This window comes from Papaver somniferum, chromosome 7 (assembly GCF_003573695.1).
Source record: "Papaver somniferum cultivar HN1 chromosome 7, ASM357369v1, whole genome shotgun sequence".
NCBI classification, from domain to species: Eukaryota; Viridiplantae; Streptophyta; class Magnoliopsida; order Ranunculales; family Papaveraceae; genus Papaver; species Papaver somniferum.
Window position 1 is genome coordinate 126,884,519 of NC_039364.1, and position 17,238 is coordinate 126,901,756.

Here is a 17,238-nt window from a genome sequence, read left to right on the forward strand (position 1 = left end):
TGGTGGTTGAACATTGAAAACTCTTCTCTGTGGGATTCTACAAGCAGTTTATGTGCAGCCATCAACTTCCCGCTGTTCCATCTCTTCTCAATCGAATCCAAATCGAACAACCAATTTTCCCTTGGATTCAACATAAGCCAAGCCTCCGGGGTTCACTGTGATGATGAGCAAGGGGGGAGAAATGGGTACGATGATGTTATTTAGGTTGGAAATATTTTGTGATATTTTGTGATATCCAAGCCGAGGCTTCTGTTGAGGTTGAAGACTTGGTAAATGTTGGTAGCATTTTCCGAGGTAAGGTAGGAGTGGCTAGATATTTTCCGAGGTAGGGTAGAAGACGATATTGGTACCGAAGATTAGTCCCCAGTGAAGTCGCCAAATGTAAACACCCAAATATTATTATAGGGTAATGGAGACTAATCCCAATACACAATACCATTCTTTCTGGAGAACTCTTTCTCTCTCTTTTAGGATATTCTACTAGCTCTACCCTATTTCTTTTTGGGAAATCTCCTTTTATAGGAAGAGTTGGTTTAATGTTGACCTCAAGTGGACAACCTCCTTACAATATGAGCTTTACTATACAGCAACAGATCTTTTACTACGGGCACACCCATGTTTACAGTGTCCTAGTGCCTCATATTTCCACCTTTTAAGTTCACATTTGGCTCAAAGTCTGAGAAAAGTACCTTCAGCTTCAGGTGATTGAACTACAGTGTTAAAGAAAATAATAATTCCAAATTGACAGCCGGAAATTCCTTGGCTATATCCAAGGGTAGAAGGTTAAAAGCTTGGGGTATATAATTTCATTGCTTTCACGTGAGACTAATCCCACTTGCCCAAAAAGGGTTCACAACTTTAACAAAATACAGGAAGTAGGAACAGTATTGAAAAGGCAAATGGTAAAGTTATACTTCTGGTTATCTGTTATTTGTGACTTCTATTATACTTCCATGCATCTGATACATCTGTTGGTTGTTTTCCATTCTAAACGAGATTACGATCATCCTAGAGAAAGGAGGGTATAGCATCCCCGCCTACTAACAAAAAGGCCCCTCCAAGAGAAAACACAAGTTTATCAACAATACCAATTGAACAGAATATGCATCACAAGAAGTTGTTCTCTTGATCCCCCAGCGGGTGACGATCAATAAGAATAAAGAAAAGATAACGTGATCAGATCATTGGACTCTCCAATTTTCGCCAGCGTAAACTGCTTGATCACCCAGCTCTTCTTCTATCCGAAGCAAATGGAAAAATAATAATTGGAAGGTCAGGAATTCAATTATGATCATTCAAAAACCAGTTTCTTTTGTGTTAGTTTTGAATCAGGAAAAATAACTGTAAACCAGAAGGATCTGCTGACAACTGAGAAGGGATGCAAGTATATCAGAAGAAAGAAAGTGAACCTGGTTATATTTTGCAAGCCGTTCACCCCGGCTAGGTGCACCTGCTTTAATCTGACCAGTGGACAGGCCAACAGCTAAATCAGCTATGAAGGAATCTTCAGTCTCCCCACATCTATGGGAAGTTATTACTCCCCAGTTGGCATCCTTAGCTAGCTTCACAGCTTCAATGGCTTCAGTAACAGTTCCAATTTGATTCGCCTGTTTCCCCCTCACACTAAAATTGTAAGAATATATGGTACTAGTAGCGCTGATGCCAGTACAATCCAGTTTTACAAGACACTGAAAATACAACTTTCAATGCTCTGTTCCTCAAGGTCACATGGCCATTGCTAAAAGTAACATGCACTGATCATTATGCAAGAAAAGTGATTGTTCCTCTTTTCTTTCTTTTTTTCCCCACATAGGATACGTTTTCTACCATCTACGGTTAGAAGCATTTACTCGTAGGGATTATCAGACACGGAACAAGCAACTAGAGGAATTTCAGAAGCCAAAATACTAAAAAATAAAAAAGAAGGCTGACGTACTTGGGTACACTACAGATGGACTTATTTACAACCAAATTTGGAAAAGATAAGGAAGAGAATCAGTAAGAATACCTTCAAAAAGAGTGCATTGCAAGTGAATTCATCTATTTCTTTCTCAGTACGTTTCGGGTTTGACATCAACAAGTCATCTCCAGCAACCTGGAAAAATAATTCTGTAAAGTTGTCTTTGCTTTTACTTTGCATGATACAGTTCTATGAAAGGAAATCATGAAAGATGATGATGTCATCGACCAAACTTGGCCAGAATATGGAAAAAAGGCAAGACATGCCACAATCTGTATCTGTTAGCGGTAGGCCAACTACATACCACAATCTGTATATGTTCCCAATCATCCTTGTCAAACAGATCCTCAATAGACACAATTGGGTAAACTGGCAAAAACAAACAAATAAAATAACAATGAACAATTTTAGGATGATAGAACTCTATAAAAATAACAGAGTAACCCAAAATTTAGCAGAACCAAGAAAGCACTACCTTTGTAGAGTTCTGTATACATCTCGGCCATATCTTCTGTTGTCTTGAAATTCTGCCCCGATTTATTGGGAGATTTGTAGTCTAAATCATACTTTGTACCTAAGAATTAACACATCTTTTTTCTTCAGTTAAAACCTAACATATAGTTAAATGATTTTACGTTAGCAGTATCAATTGCCATTGGAAAAGAATTAATCCTCACCTATGCAAAAAATCAATAGCCGCAACATCCATGGATATCTTAATTCGCTCACTATAACCTGCTCTGTCAATTGCCTGCTTGACGAGATCCAAGACTTCAATGAAACTGGCAAAACAAAAATTGCAGCAACTAAATAATCAGCATAAATTATCTTCCACGCGCAGCAAGTTTTAACACATCTTACCTTGAGATATTTGGAGCAAATCCATCATCTTCACCGACATTGCATCCATTTCTTCCGTACTTTTCGATGATAATAGCCTTCTCTGATTGAGATTGGATTAGAATTATCTAATAAGCAGGACGCGTGAGTTGAAGAAAGAAAAAGCATAGGACACATTCAGCGGAAAAACAGATAGTTCGTGACAATGTGCTCCACTGAACTGAAAATAAGTGCCTTCATCAGGATGGTACTTCAGTACTTGTGTTATGCAATATGGCACTTAATAACCCCCAACCTTTCGTGAAAATGTGCTGCACTGAACCGAAAATAAGTACCCTCATCAGGATGGTACATGCACTATGCAATATGGCACCTAATAACCCCCAACCTTTCATGTACTATGTTGCCTATCATGAAGAGGTTTCTAAGAGAGAGACCCCATTGAATTACTAATCACAAACGACTATTAAACTTCATTTATAACGGAAAGTTGTAAGTCATCCACAGACATTGCATGGAGAATTCATGACAAGTAGGGGACAGGACAAGAAGGTTATTCCTGGGATTCAGATTCTTGAAACTAGGTGAAGATCCAGCCAACAGTAACTTGATTCAACTGATAACAATAACTGAAGGATTCAGTGAAGTAGCACCAAAAGGTCATCCTGTAGCTTAAAAAATAAGGGAAGATGTTTGAAAATTACTTACGAACAATAACTTAAATGTTATGGAGCATTAACTTTATTTGGTATAAAATATAACAACATTACACTTTGGTGATATGGGAATCAGAGATGTGATACTTCTTAGTTCATCGGAAAGATGTGACCTTTACCAACTTGAATAGATCTAACCACACACAAAACAAATACAAAAAAAAGGCTACAACTCATATGAGAAAATCTTAGTATTACAGGCAATTTAACAATACACAAATAATATAAATAAACAGGCGGCTATATGCCCAGCTATTTCCGAGTTCACCATACAGACATCCTGACTAATGCAAGACCTAGAAAAGTTATTTGTATCATCAAATATACAGGCCAACATACATTAGCTATCAAAACTCTCAATCAACGCAATACATAATATAAATAACAAAGACACACATATTTTAGAGAAATTACCTTTAGACGATGATATGTCTCGGAGCCCATTTGCACTGCCTCTTCAAATGAGTTTGCACCAACAGGGAGAATCATGATTTACTGATTGTATTTCAATTGTCAATTCAAATCGAACGAAATTCAGGGAAAACTAGAATCTGGGAGTAACTATGTCTGTGATGTTATAACTGAAATAGTAACCAGATAAAAACCATAAAATTCAGGGGTTATGTTTAGCCACTAAATAATTCATTTGCTAATGCATGCCCTAGAGGTAAGAGGTAATTCCATTTTTATAACAATATAAGAGCTCATTGTTACATTCTTATTCGAGATCCAATGATTCCAAACTTTATAACAATATAAGAGCTCACTGTTACATTCTTATTCGAGATCCAAATGGCCCTATTTTTATGTATATCTCTCATAAGCAAATGAAAGCTTGTCGTGTTACTTGAGACTTAAAAGTGATACCATGACAATGCAAATTAAGAGGTACAAGCAAGAAGGATGTGAACTTAAAATATTATAAGATCCATCAACCAGTCTAACCCGATATTATATCTACACAATCATCTATCAAAAGGGTGTTGAGAAGTAAACCGAGACACTAGGCATACTACATCTATCACCAACCTCGAAAAGGCTTTTCTCTCTCACGAGATGAGAGGTAATGGAATTAGATATACTGAAGATAAAAATTTGATTCGATTAAAGTTTAGTGAACTTTAAATATCATTTTTTCAAATGTATATTCATGAACCGAGAACTTATGCGGAGTCGCACTGACACAATTTGATGCAATTGACTGGTGGGTGTAAATCTGAAGGATGCACCTTAGTAGCTATTGCATTATGCAAACCGGAATTTCTCATCTCAAAGCTAGCCTAGATGCTCAAAATCGTCTCACTAGAATTTTTGATGGCCCCAATTTTCACATCAAATTCAACGTATTTATGATATATTTTGAGCATATATTAACAGATAAACAAAGGCTTTGTAACCTGAATCTATATAGAGCATACTTGGATGGACAAATTATTTCCTGCGTATTTTCCACCACTAATAACTGTGAAGGCAGGGACAGGAAAAACGAGGCTGGTTTTACCAGATAGATCTGCTATGTGCTTGTAAAGTGGAACCTGAGATGGACCATATGAAAGCTCTTAGAATAAGCATTTTATTCTCAAAACTAAGTAGAAATGAGATAATGTTATGGTAGAACTCATGCCTCCTTCTCTGCGGCACCAGCTTTACAAGCAGCAATTGAAACGGCTAGTATAGCATTTGCGCCAAGTTCACCCTGCAAGAAAAATAATAAAAGCAAGGTTCGGTGCTTAACCATTCACAGTGATACAAGGTTGTTGTCAGCGTGGTGTAAGGTAAAACCTACGACATTATATCATTTACACTTACTTAGATCATTCTTAATTCATTCTATCAAATCAATGTTTTCAATCTTTTGAATCTCTAAGCCTTTCACCCGACAAGACTATGTTACTCCTTATTTCAAAAAACTCTTCTTTAAAGCATGAAAAGGATGCTGATGTAATCAATTTCCTAGTTGCGACTAGCTGGAGTTTACATATGGCACAAGTATTTCCTGAAGAGATCTTAATAAAATTGAAGACAATCCTCACCAAAACCATACATATGGCATAGGCATTTCCTGAAGAGATCTCAATATATTGGAGACAATCCTCACCAAAATCATCCCTTCATTCGTATCCTAGGTTTATTTTCGTTTTAAATAGGCTTGTTTAGAAGGTAGCCTCTTGGCTAGCTTCTATTAAGCCTAGGACCTATATAGTTTTTTCTTTTTTAATCTATTTTATTGACCGAGTAAAAAAACATTTGTATCCTAGAGCTGCTAAGTGTGTGCAAGAAGCTATTGTCGACAATCTCCACCACTATATTTCTTGTTAAGTATAGTTGCCCACAACTTAAATATCAAAATCTTTTGATGTACAAGATACCCGAGTACAAAGTAAACTCTCATACCTTATTTTCAGTCTTGTCCAAGTCTATCATAGCCTGGTCAATTTGGGACTGCAGTGTTGGATCCTTTCCAACTAGAACTTCAGAGACCTTCTCGTTGATATTTTTAACAGCTCTCCTAACACCTTTTCCAAGATATTTCCCATTGTCACCATCACGTAACTTAAGAGCCTCATACCTGAGATTAACATATGTAGATAAGAATCTTCAAAAATATCTAAAAACAAATGTACTTTCTAATTATTAGAGAACATTGCCAAAACCTACATTCCAGAAGAAGTTCCGCTCGGAGATGCAGCTCTAAACATCCCTTTATTCGTGTAAAGGTCGACTTCTACAGTGGGAACCCCTTTGCTATCGAGGATTTGCCTAGATTTAGACTTCGTGATCACACAACGGACTGCTTTCCTCGTATGATTCGACTAAACAGAATTTTTAAAAATTATCAAAAAGACATTAAATCAAAAAAAATAAAAAAATCTCAGATAAATAATGATGAAGATTAGTGAATAGTAAGGGCTAAAATGACTTACGATGAACAATACAGGGTCTGGAGCCTTAGCTCTAACAACAGCATTTATAGCATCTTCAATTTTACGAGATAGCGAATGCTTATCCAGATATTCCTGAACTGGCATTTTTGATCCTAGCTCCTTTAGATCAAAATCAAGAAGTACTGAAACAAAAGATTTCCCCAAAAGTTATATGCCCTAGTTCGAAGAATATTGAAACTCGGAGGAGATGGAGCTAGAGAATTAGCTGACAAATTTATTTCTCTTGGGCTATGTACAAATTGAATCCTTAAAAGAAGATCCTTTATTCTGTTCCATCTTGTCTGACAGATCCATGGTATTCTATGAGAAATCAGTAGAAAGCTTACAACAGGTATATTATTAGATATTTGTTAAGAATACATGAGATAGGTATTTATAGAAGACACATAACCTGCACAGACTGCATTACAATGACAATAGTCAACTGACTGACTAGACTATCCTAATACACCCCTCTCAAACGTTACAGGTAGAGGCTGAAACAGTATGAAGAGAAAAGAACAGTAAAGATACCCAAACTGAAAATAATAATCACTCCCTTAAACAGCAGTCAAGAGAGTAAAATCAAAAGAACAATGAATACTGCAGCAACAAGCCCAGCAGTAGTATGAAATAACATCAGAAGTAGCGGAGCAGCTGCAGTAAGTCGAGTTATAAATTTTGTAGAACAAACAACTACAACAGTAATTGTACCAGGACAGTAGTGATGAATGTAACACAATTCGATGAAGTAACTGCAGCACCAGTTGATAAAATTGAAGCACCATTGAAAAACTGAACTTATCACTATGTCCCAAGACTGAAATTGTTGAAGAAATAGCTGAGGAAGAACTACTGGAAACATATTTTCCACTTATTACCCACAACTTACCCTAATACTTCTTTTCTGGCTTTACCCTCCCTTTACGCCGCCGCCCTTGAGGCTTCCTCAATTTTCCACTTCTGCTACCCAACCTCTTTTCAGCACTAATGAGTCGCTGCCATTCGCTCTGCAGTTGTTTTTTGGTCCGACCTACCTGGAGCCCCCCATCGCCAAAATCTTTTTCCACTGTATCTTTCCATCCTTCACAAAGTTTTTATCACGCGTCTTCAACAATTTAATCTCATATGATTTCCATTCAAGGTAGATTCTTGTAGTTGGAGTTGCTCCTGAATCTATTTCTTCCTCAGGTTGACAAGCAAGGTCAATCGTGTTATCTTCAGTTTTCTCAGCCCTGTTAACTTGTTCATCAACCTGTCTGCAAGGTTTCAAAAGAGTTTCATACTATGTTAGAGTATCTAAGGGATATCGCGAAAGAGCTTCAATAATCTGCGAAGGAAATAAGTTTGAAAAAGAAAAAAAAAAACAAGAACCTCTGCAAATTTTGTTTTTCTTGAAGCGAGGAATCTAGATTCTTCTGCAGTGTTACAGCTTCTCTCTGGCTTTGAGTATCCTGCAAAATCAAGAAAATTCAGCAATATCTTATTCAAATTGATTTGAAACCAGCTAAACAAGCCAAAAGTAGTAGTTGAAAATCACCTGGATATGAAGTTCTTCATTCTCCTTCTCCAGGGTACTTTCCATTTCATAAGCTTTAGCTTCTCGATCACTTGCAGCTGATATTGCGTCAACCATGGTTTTAAGCTCCATCTGATTTTTTTTCTAGCTTCTTCCTCCATATTACTAGCTCTTATTTTTTCAGTCTCCAGGACTCCTACTAAATCATCAATCTGTCTGCAAGGTAGATTCACAAATTTACACATTCAATATCTTCGCATCTAGAAGTTGTAAATGGTAGAGTTATTTATGGGAATTTAGCACCAAGGAGGACTGGGCTGTGTGACCTGTGTCCCAAACCTAGATTAAAAACTATTTACAGGAAAGCAAAACTAAATTACCCAATTTTGTATAATTCTAAATCACAGCTTTAGGTTCACCACATAAACCACAAAATACCATCCCCCATGACCACATTCTCATCATACAATAGAGCTATTCCCACTCATGTTACTACTACAGAAACGAACTTGAAACAAACATATGAACCGTATAATCTGCAAAGGAAATAAGTTTGAAAGAGAAAAAAAAACAAGAACCTTTGCAAATTTTCTTTTTCTTTAAGGCAGGAATCTAGATTCTTCTGCAGTGTTACAGCTCCTCTCTGGTTTTGAGTAGCCTGCAAAGTCAAGAAAATTCAGCAATATGTTATTGAAATTGATTTGAAACCAGCTAAACAAGCCAAAAGTAGTTGAAAATCACCTGGATACGAAGTTCTTCATTCTCCTTCGCCAAGATACTTGTCGTTTCAGAAACTTTAGCTTCTTGTTCACTTGCAGCTGAAACTGCGTCAACCATGGTTTTAAGCTCCATCTGATTATTTCTTGCTTCTTCCTCCATATTACTAGCTCTTCTGTTTTCAGTCGGTTTCAAAACAGTTCATACTATGTTAAATCACAGCTTTAGGTTCACTACATAACCACAAAATACCATCCCCCATGACCACATTCTCATCATACAATAGAGTTATTCCCACTCATGTTAATACTACATAAACGAACATGAAACAAACATATGAACCATATAATCTGCAAAGGAAATAAGTTTTAAAGATAAAAAAAACAAGAACCTCTGCAGATTTTCTTTTTCTTCAAGGCATGAATCTAGTTTCTTCTGAAGTGTTTCAACTTTGCTCTGCAAAATCAAGAAAATTCAGCAATATGTTATTGAAATTGATTTAAAGTATAAACAAACTTGAAACCAGCTAAACAAGCCAAAAGTATTTGAAAATCACCTGAATACGAAGGGATTCATTCTCCGCAATCATAGAAGAACCGCAGGATGATGTGGGATCCTAGTAGTTAACATACATAACAAAAACATTAGACAAGAAAATGATCCTAGAAACTTTGTGACTGTATCCCCTAAAAGAGGAAACCGACATATTATGGAGATGCTTGGAATCAAGCTAGCTTTCATACCTGACTAGAAGTCAGCAAACTATCCTCAAAGCTGACCACACTAGAATTTCCTTTCTGAACGAAGAAACAAATTCAGAATTTCAGTTAACTAAATAAAATCGTTTAATCCAAAATGCTTTAAAACATCAAAAGAAGCATGTTTTCCACCCGATCCATCGAAGATTTAGATTCATGCATAAGCTTCCAATCTAATGCTTCTAGCAACTGCAATTTATACATGATATAAGCACAAAAAGTGGAATAAATAAAAGTGAAGGGTATACAAACTAATGACAAAAATAAATTCTGACCCACCGAATACCTTACTGCGTAGTATCATGATTTCTTCACTCATCATCTCGCGCTCTCCCTCCTTAGAAAAAACCCGTAATCTGGAATATCAAATGTTCAACAACGAGATAAGAAGATCTGTCACAGATTCTATCAATGATTTCAATTAAATTGAGAAGAATGCTCAAGTGGAAACGACTTCTAATAGACTTGCATAAAAGTGCATGTGTGTTATCTAAGAAACGTCTCCTCGAAATATCTTTTTCCATTCTAACCTAACAGAGCTTTCCTTTCTTTTTGCGATCGATAAAATACAATTGTAGGCTGATTATACTAGACTAACTAGCATAGTTTTTAGTGCATGGAGTAACAATTTGAAGTGTTAAAATATATAAACTAATATTGAATGGAAGAAAGAAACACATGCCTTCGGATTTCTTCTTTCAAATGTAGATTTTCCATCTCAAATCTGGTCGTTTCAAGGTTATTATCCACCTGGTGACATAGAACCTCTATGTCTCTCAGGTTTTCCTCCTTTTCCAGTAAGAAATGCACCTCAGCTGACATCTTCCCAGATGCAACTGCCTCCAACCTTTTGATTCCGTCCTCACGAGACTGAAGCAGCATTTCCAGATTATGTATCTTGTCTTCACTTCGATTGACCTGTTCAAAGTAGATGGAGCCTAAATCTTTCAGCAACAATTTCCTGAAAAAAAAAGAAAAGAACAAGCTAGATTTTATCATGCAAGATATGAAGTCAGCTCTCTCACCAATTGCATTGCTGCCTGATTTTCAGCAGCCAGTGACTGCACTGCTATTTGTTTCTCCTTTTCCCTCCTGAAGGCCCCAACCAGAGCAGCTTCAAACTCCTTATTGTGTAACATATTAACCAGATATTAATATTTTAGGGGATAAGGCAGCACCAAAAAATTTAAGAGTGGTTGAACCCATACATCGGGCTTCTTTCTATCACACGTTAGTGGACTTAGTGGACTAAATGATCCATGCAATCCTTCCCACTTAGAGGAGCCTGAAGACCCGAAAAACTAGGAAAATCAACTTCCTGGTTCTCAATTCCTCCTGTAACCAAACCCCGAAGTTGGTTCACCTCTTTCTGTATGTAAACCAAAATCAGAAATGAGTTACAATATCTTAAGTTAAACAATAGGACATAAGAAAGAACGATAAACTTGGTAAACTAAATAAGTGAAAGGTCACTGTCGAAGTTTTTGATATGATCCAATGTATACATGAAAGATATAATAGCAACAAGAATGCCATTTCGGATGATCAAATACTACAGAATGTAATTTTGAAAAGTTCATATTAATTAAGCCAGAAGTTTTGGTATTAATCTGACACCCAATAGATATCATAGCAATCCAGTACTTAAATAAGGAAAGCGAATGTAATCAAAACCTTGAGTTGTTGAATCTGGATACGCATGGCATGCACATCTCCAGATGCATCTTCATTCACGAATGCCTGCGGAAATGGACAATTATAGCTGTTAAAGCATCGGGTATAATGAATCATTTTATCTCTTCAAGTAAACAATTACGCAGCATGAGGGGGTAGATGCACAAGCGGAAAAGCGAATCACACATACATTGTTCTTGATAAATTTAGCACGTTGTGCAAATTTGAGAGTGTCCTGAGTCTCCAGTGAGTTACTGCGTAAAGCCGGAGAAGATAAAAAGAATAAACTAAGAACATCGAGGTAAGGTAATTTTAAATACAAAGACACTTGGAGAAATTAACAAAAGAAAAAATAACGGTTTAGATGAATCACTGACCAATTAGCAGGACTTATATTAGCAATCATTGTTGTTTTTGAATTCCCACCAAGTGAGTCCTGGACAGAAGTGGCATTGATATTTACAAACATGTTCACATGTCCTGCCGTAACAATACAGTCAAGGCTATTTGTTTCTTTTTCGTGCAACAGTCGAGGATATTACAAGTATTTTAACTTACTCACACTTTCTGTCGGAACCTCAATCTTATGTCACCAAGAAAATAAGAAATTAAGAATTTCAATGATAGTAGAAAGGGTACACTTTCACGGTATATAATAGTGATAAGATACATCTAGTGGAAACAACATTAGCATTTTTAATGGATTATCTACCTGAAGCAAATATGTGAGCCTCGAATCACGGTAGTTGACGTCAACTGACTTTCCACGGGAGATGCTTACTAGATTCATAATTACTTTACTGCAGGACACCAAACAAACTCAATTAGAACTTCTTCCAAATGCACAGTCACGTCTACATAAGGTAAAACCACTTGACATTTGGCAATGGTACAAACCCCAAGGTCGAAAGCGACTTGTTGATATTTGAGGCTTCTTTTAGGCGTGCACCTTAAGCACCAGATCTCTTTTGCCTACAATTTAACCATGCCTTTATGATCAAAAAGATATAGAGAGAAACATTTTTAATTTTCCAAATAGATATCCTCTTAATATTGGTTATGGAATATTATACGTGTATTACCTCTCTGAACCAGCCAAATCCACAAGATTAAGCCGTGCAAATCGATGGTGAGTAACACCTTGAACCTCCCACTGCATAAAAAAACGAAAACCGTTCATATCATATGATTATAAAATAAACCCCAAAAATATGTAAGCTTTACTTGTTGTTGTTGGTAACATATACCCACCTTACTCTCAATTATACATGTGAAAACACTATGAGAACGACTATTTTTATCGTTCATCTCTGTGGGAGCCACCTTTCTGTTATTTGTTCGCTGTAAACATGAGAATAATCATTATTAATTACTCACTGCTCAGCCAATGCTTCGACCATTAGCAACGGATAATGCAATGTATGTTATTTTCAAACACTCATGAAATGCTTAAAACATTATATCAGCAAGATAATCAAGGTGAATGAAGGTACATTAAAAATGCTGAGGTGCAATGCATAAACCAGTAACTAATCTCCAACCCGGCCGGCATATAATCATATAACAACTGTCTACTGTAGAGCAAAAAGAAGGTTGTTATATACCTGAGCGAGGAGTTGAATAACATCCCGTGCACAAGTAACTTCCATCTCCTTCAGATTCTCCACATAAACACATTTCTTACAATGTTCTCTAATCTGAAAGAAGATAAACCAAAATTTCAATTAAAATAGAAAAAATGAAATTAAATTCGTACAGGAAAGATGATGGAACAAATTTAGAGTCTCGTCATTCCTTAAAAAATTCAGCTGAAAGAGTTAAAAGCATAAGATATTAAAAGAATTCTAAGTAGTGTTCTATTGAAGAGCACAAACAAATACACAAGTATGATGTGGAGAGATATGGTTGATGGAAAAAAGATGCATACAAGCAAGTTATTGTTTATTACATGTAAATTAGTTGTTGATGGGTCTAAAAGATCTAAAATCTGCTCTTTGTATATCTGTAAATATGAGCACTTGCAAGTAAATATCAGCTTTTCATCTTTGCGAGCCTCTTCATCCTACGAAACAAAATCCAACACAATTATAAAAACCACTGAAGATAGAACTTGAAACACTTAACAAAAACATAAAAGGTGGAATAGATTTTTCAATTTCATATGTTACAAGTTTAGAAGAATAACTCATACCTTTTGGATTCTTGTGAACAAGTTCTCAAAAACTCTCGGTGTCATACCTTGGGCTCCTCCATCAATGTCTCCCATCATTGTATATGTCTTCCCACTCCCAGTCTGTAAAGAAAATTCTGTTAAACCTTTAGACTACAATCTATGAAGAGAAGTATGAATGCTCAACAGAACTAATCACCAAACAATTAAGGTTTGATTATTATAAACTCTAACAAGTAGAGCAAATAAACATAAAACCACTTAAACCACTTATTTGTGCAGCAATTTAATAACTCACTTTTCCATATGCAAAGATGCAACTGTTGTAACCTCCTAGAAAATTCTCAACCATTGGCAATCCAGCCACATTGAACAAATTTTCCTGTTACAATATAGTAATATTGAGATCCATACACTATGACAGTAAAACACAGTAATCCTCAATAATAGGACAAAGCCTACTTGGGTGACATTCTCATCTGCAACAAGATCAAATGTATAACGAGACTCTTGGTGCCCTGTCCAAGTAATTGTATGAGTATTATCCTGCCTAACACATTTTTTTAGGCCTTTGATTGATATTTCAGAATTACTAAGAGGACGTATTTGAATGACAACCTGCACAAAAATTAGATTGATATTATCCAAAATGTAATTTTGGACACAGGACAAAAACCTAGAAATTGAAAGAAAAAAAGAATCAGAGAATAAGATATGTATCTTAGCATTGTGATCTTTCCGAATAACTGCTACTCTTTCACTGCTTACTGATGATGAAGAATTTTCAGATCTGGAATTCGGCATGTTTTTCGTAACTAGGGTTTTACGGGAGAACGAAGAAAGAGAAAGAGAGAGAGTAAGTGCGAAGTGGGAAGTTTGAAGTTTGAAGAGAGAGATGAGTTGTTGTAATCTCTTTCCTGTTTTAATTACTTGGCTGCGTTTGTTTATTATGTAGGTATGCACCTCAACATATATATGGACACTAGGGTGTGACCCGTGACGCTTTGGTTTGTTCTTGCTACATTCGAATGTTAATTTGTTAATGTAGTGGATGCTAATCGGTGCATAAATTATTTTTTCATACTTGGGTCCAACATTGATTTTCCAAGTCAGTTAGCCGGTTTTAAATATAAATCTCCTTATTCTCAAAGAAAATAAAAAATTTGGTTCCAACATATGCATCTTACATGAACCTAAATTTTGTACAAAAATCATTATATATAGGGTTTGGATATACTTTAAAAAATTATTAAAATTTAGTTTGAGAATACAATTTTAAAATAATTTAAACCAAAGAACGAATTTTTATGAAGCAAATTGTTTTTGTTTTCATGTCCCCTGCTTACTTAATTGGTCTCTCATCAAGGTATTTCTAATTGTTTATTCTAATAGGTTTAAGCTTTTTTTTTATTATTATTCAAAATAGCTTTAATTTGTTGCATTAAGAAGGTAATTGCGAAATTTATGTACAGTTTTTGCATAGCATTTTACAGGATTTTGTTTTTGTTAGCGACTGTCAGGCAGTGCTTCACTTTGTGCGGAGGAGTTTTACCTAAGAGATCATATCTTTAGCCTTGATGTGTCGCGGCTAGTATTAGAGCAGATTTCTAGCCTTGGACGTGGATCACATCTTTGTACTACCCTGCTTAATGCTACACATTTTCTTTTAGTTAGTTTTTGGGTAAAAAGGGAATCATGCACATGGGGTTAGTGAAGGTATCTCGTAACCATAATGTTACAGTTTAGTGCGTATATTAACAACGTTTTTTCTTACCGGAAAATCTAGCTGGATTACCTGTATGAAAATCATTCAAGGGACCATAAGATATAAAAAATTTAATCACTGGTTCAATATATATGATCCTACTGAGTCATATTCTCTTGCCAGTTACTAAATTTTGATGGCTTGAGTATTTGACCACGGCTACAATAAACATTTAACAAAATGATAACTATTCAAACCTGGATGGAAACTTCAGCTTGTAACCAAGGAGAAGCCCAAAACACTTCTAGAAATAAATTATTCAATCAAAAATTGGGATTACCACTGATATCAAACATCTTATAGATCTAAAAAAGCAATACTCAGCGATGAATTAGAAGAATAAGCTGTTTAGCCAACATTTACTACATGATTACATTAATCTAAAATAAGCAACTCTAGTGGGAGTCCTACCCAATAGGTTCATGTATCTCATTGAAACACTAAAGCTTCTCATGAATTCAGAAATGTTTGACATGTCTGAACTGGTTGTCTGTTATGTTACAAAAGCATGAGTAACGCATTAGCTCCCGGCAGATGTTATCAGAAGTCAGAACTATGTATTGAATGAAAAGATGTTGATGGGTATTGGTGGCATTAAAGCTTTGATTAACATTTGTATATGAGTGCAGGGAATTCCTAACAATCTGATAATCAACCTCCATATTTATAATCTTCTCTAATGACGCAATTATAGGGGCCTCTCCCATTGTCTGTTCCAATAACAACATGCGCAATAAGGTAACAAACAACTTGTTAACTAACTCAGTACACAACAGGTTAGTGAAAAATAGAAAATAAAATAACATGGAAGGGTGCTAAGAGTATGTGGTGTACTTTTGACGGGAAAACCATGTCCACAGCTGGGAGGCCGATGATAATCGTAGCAACGACCTAGTCAAATCCCCCAAATATAGCATAAATGTCGTTGTGGTCAATGGCTGCAAAGAAAATCAAATAGTACAGACATTAGAAGGGAGGTGTAATCATTTTAAAAATATCTATGTAGGTAAATTGGGTTTAGAGAGGGTGAAAAGGTTTACAAATTATTGTATCAGCACCTTATATGTTACCTGGGTACTGGTCATAGACTCTAGATTTGTACCTGCTGCATTAAAGATAACATTCCTCCGCCACTACTTGCATTCATTTATATTCCAATTTCTCTTGATACTGTCTTGTGGCCTATTTATTAGCAACACAAATGTTCTCCTGCAAGAAAGCTCTATATAGAAATCTTCTGGACCACTATAATTTTACTGTAGGGGAATGTAGATACCCCAAAATTTGGGAGCATATACCAAATAACACGCTGAAGATTTGAAGAGTACGATGAAGAGTGCATCGGTGAGACGCACTGGCCAGGGATGCGGAGAGTACACCCAAGGTACGTACTGACAGGAGGACTTGAAGAGTGCGTCGATGAAGCGCACTTGCCAGAGCTGCTGAGAGTGCGTCTGGAACTCGGAGAGTGCGTCTGGGACTATGGAGAGTGTGTTTGGGAGACGCACCGCCAAGAATCATGAAGAGTGCGTTTAGAGGTGCACTGACCGAAGACATGGAGAATGCATATGAAGAAGAAAGAAAGAACGAGCAAACGAGAAGGAAGAGATAGTTTAAAAGGGAAAGCACACGTCAGCAGTAGTGGGTCCCATCGGAGACTGCCCAGAATCTGTTAAACGGATGCCAAAAGAAAGATGACGTCAGCAGAGACACGTGTACCATGATCAACGTACGAAAATATTCATAAGGTCAACATCGTACACCTGTACGTCATCAGATGACTCAAAGGAATTTTGGAAAGCTATAAATACCCCCTCAAGATAGAAGTTTAGATTCATTTTGAATACTTTTCCATTTCTGTGTAAACTAGAGCAGTGTACTACTTTCTGGATCAGAGTTATTTTCTATCTATTTTAGTGTAACTTAGAGGTTTGATCCTATATAAGTTATACTTTATTTACATTGGCGACTCCACTGACCTCTGATCTCAGAGATAGGACACTGACTATGATACACTTGGAACAGATTGCTGTTGCAGGGAGCGATGGCGCACAACGTACTGACAACAATGATGGCGAAGTACTCACTGAACTCCAACAGGCGCTAATCGAGTTTCAGTTGACAGAAAAGCGACGTATCGAGTTAGCAGCACACATCGCAGCGCTTACCCCACAACCCCATGATGAAGGATCTCT

The 17,238-nt window shown here is 36.4% G+C and overlaps 2 pseudogenes; both read right to left on the minus strand.

Annotated features, from left to right (window-relative positions):
- Positions 1 to 1,070: 1,070 nt before the first annotated feature.
- On the minus strand, positions 1,071 to 6,545 carry LOC113298374 (annotated as a pseudogene).
- Positions 6,546 to 8,420: 1,875 nt separating this feature from the next.
- LOC113295203 lies at positions 8,421 to 16,190 on the minus strand (annotated as a pseudogene).
- Positions 16,191 to 17,238: the final 1,048 nt, after the last annotated feature.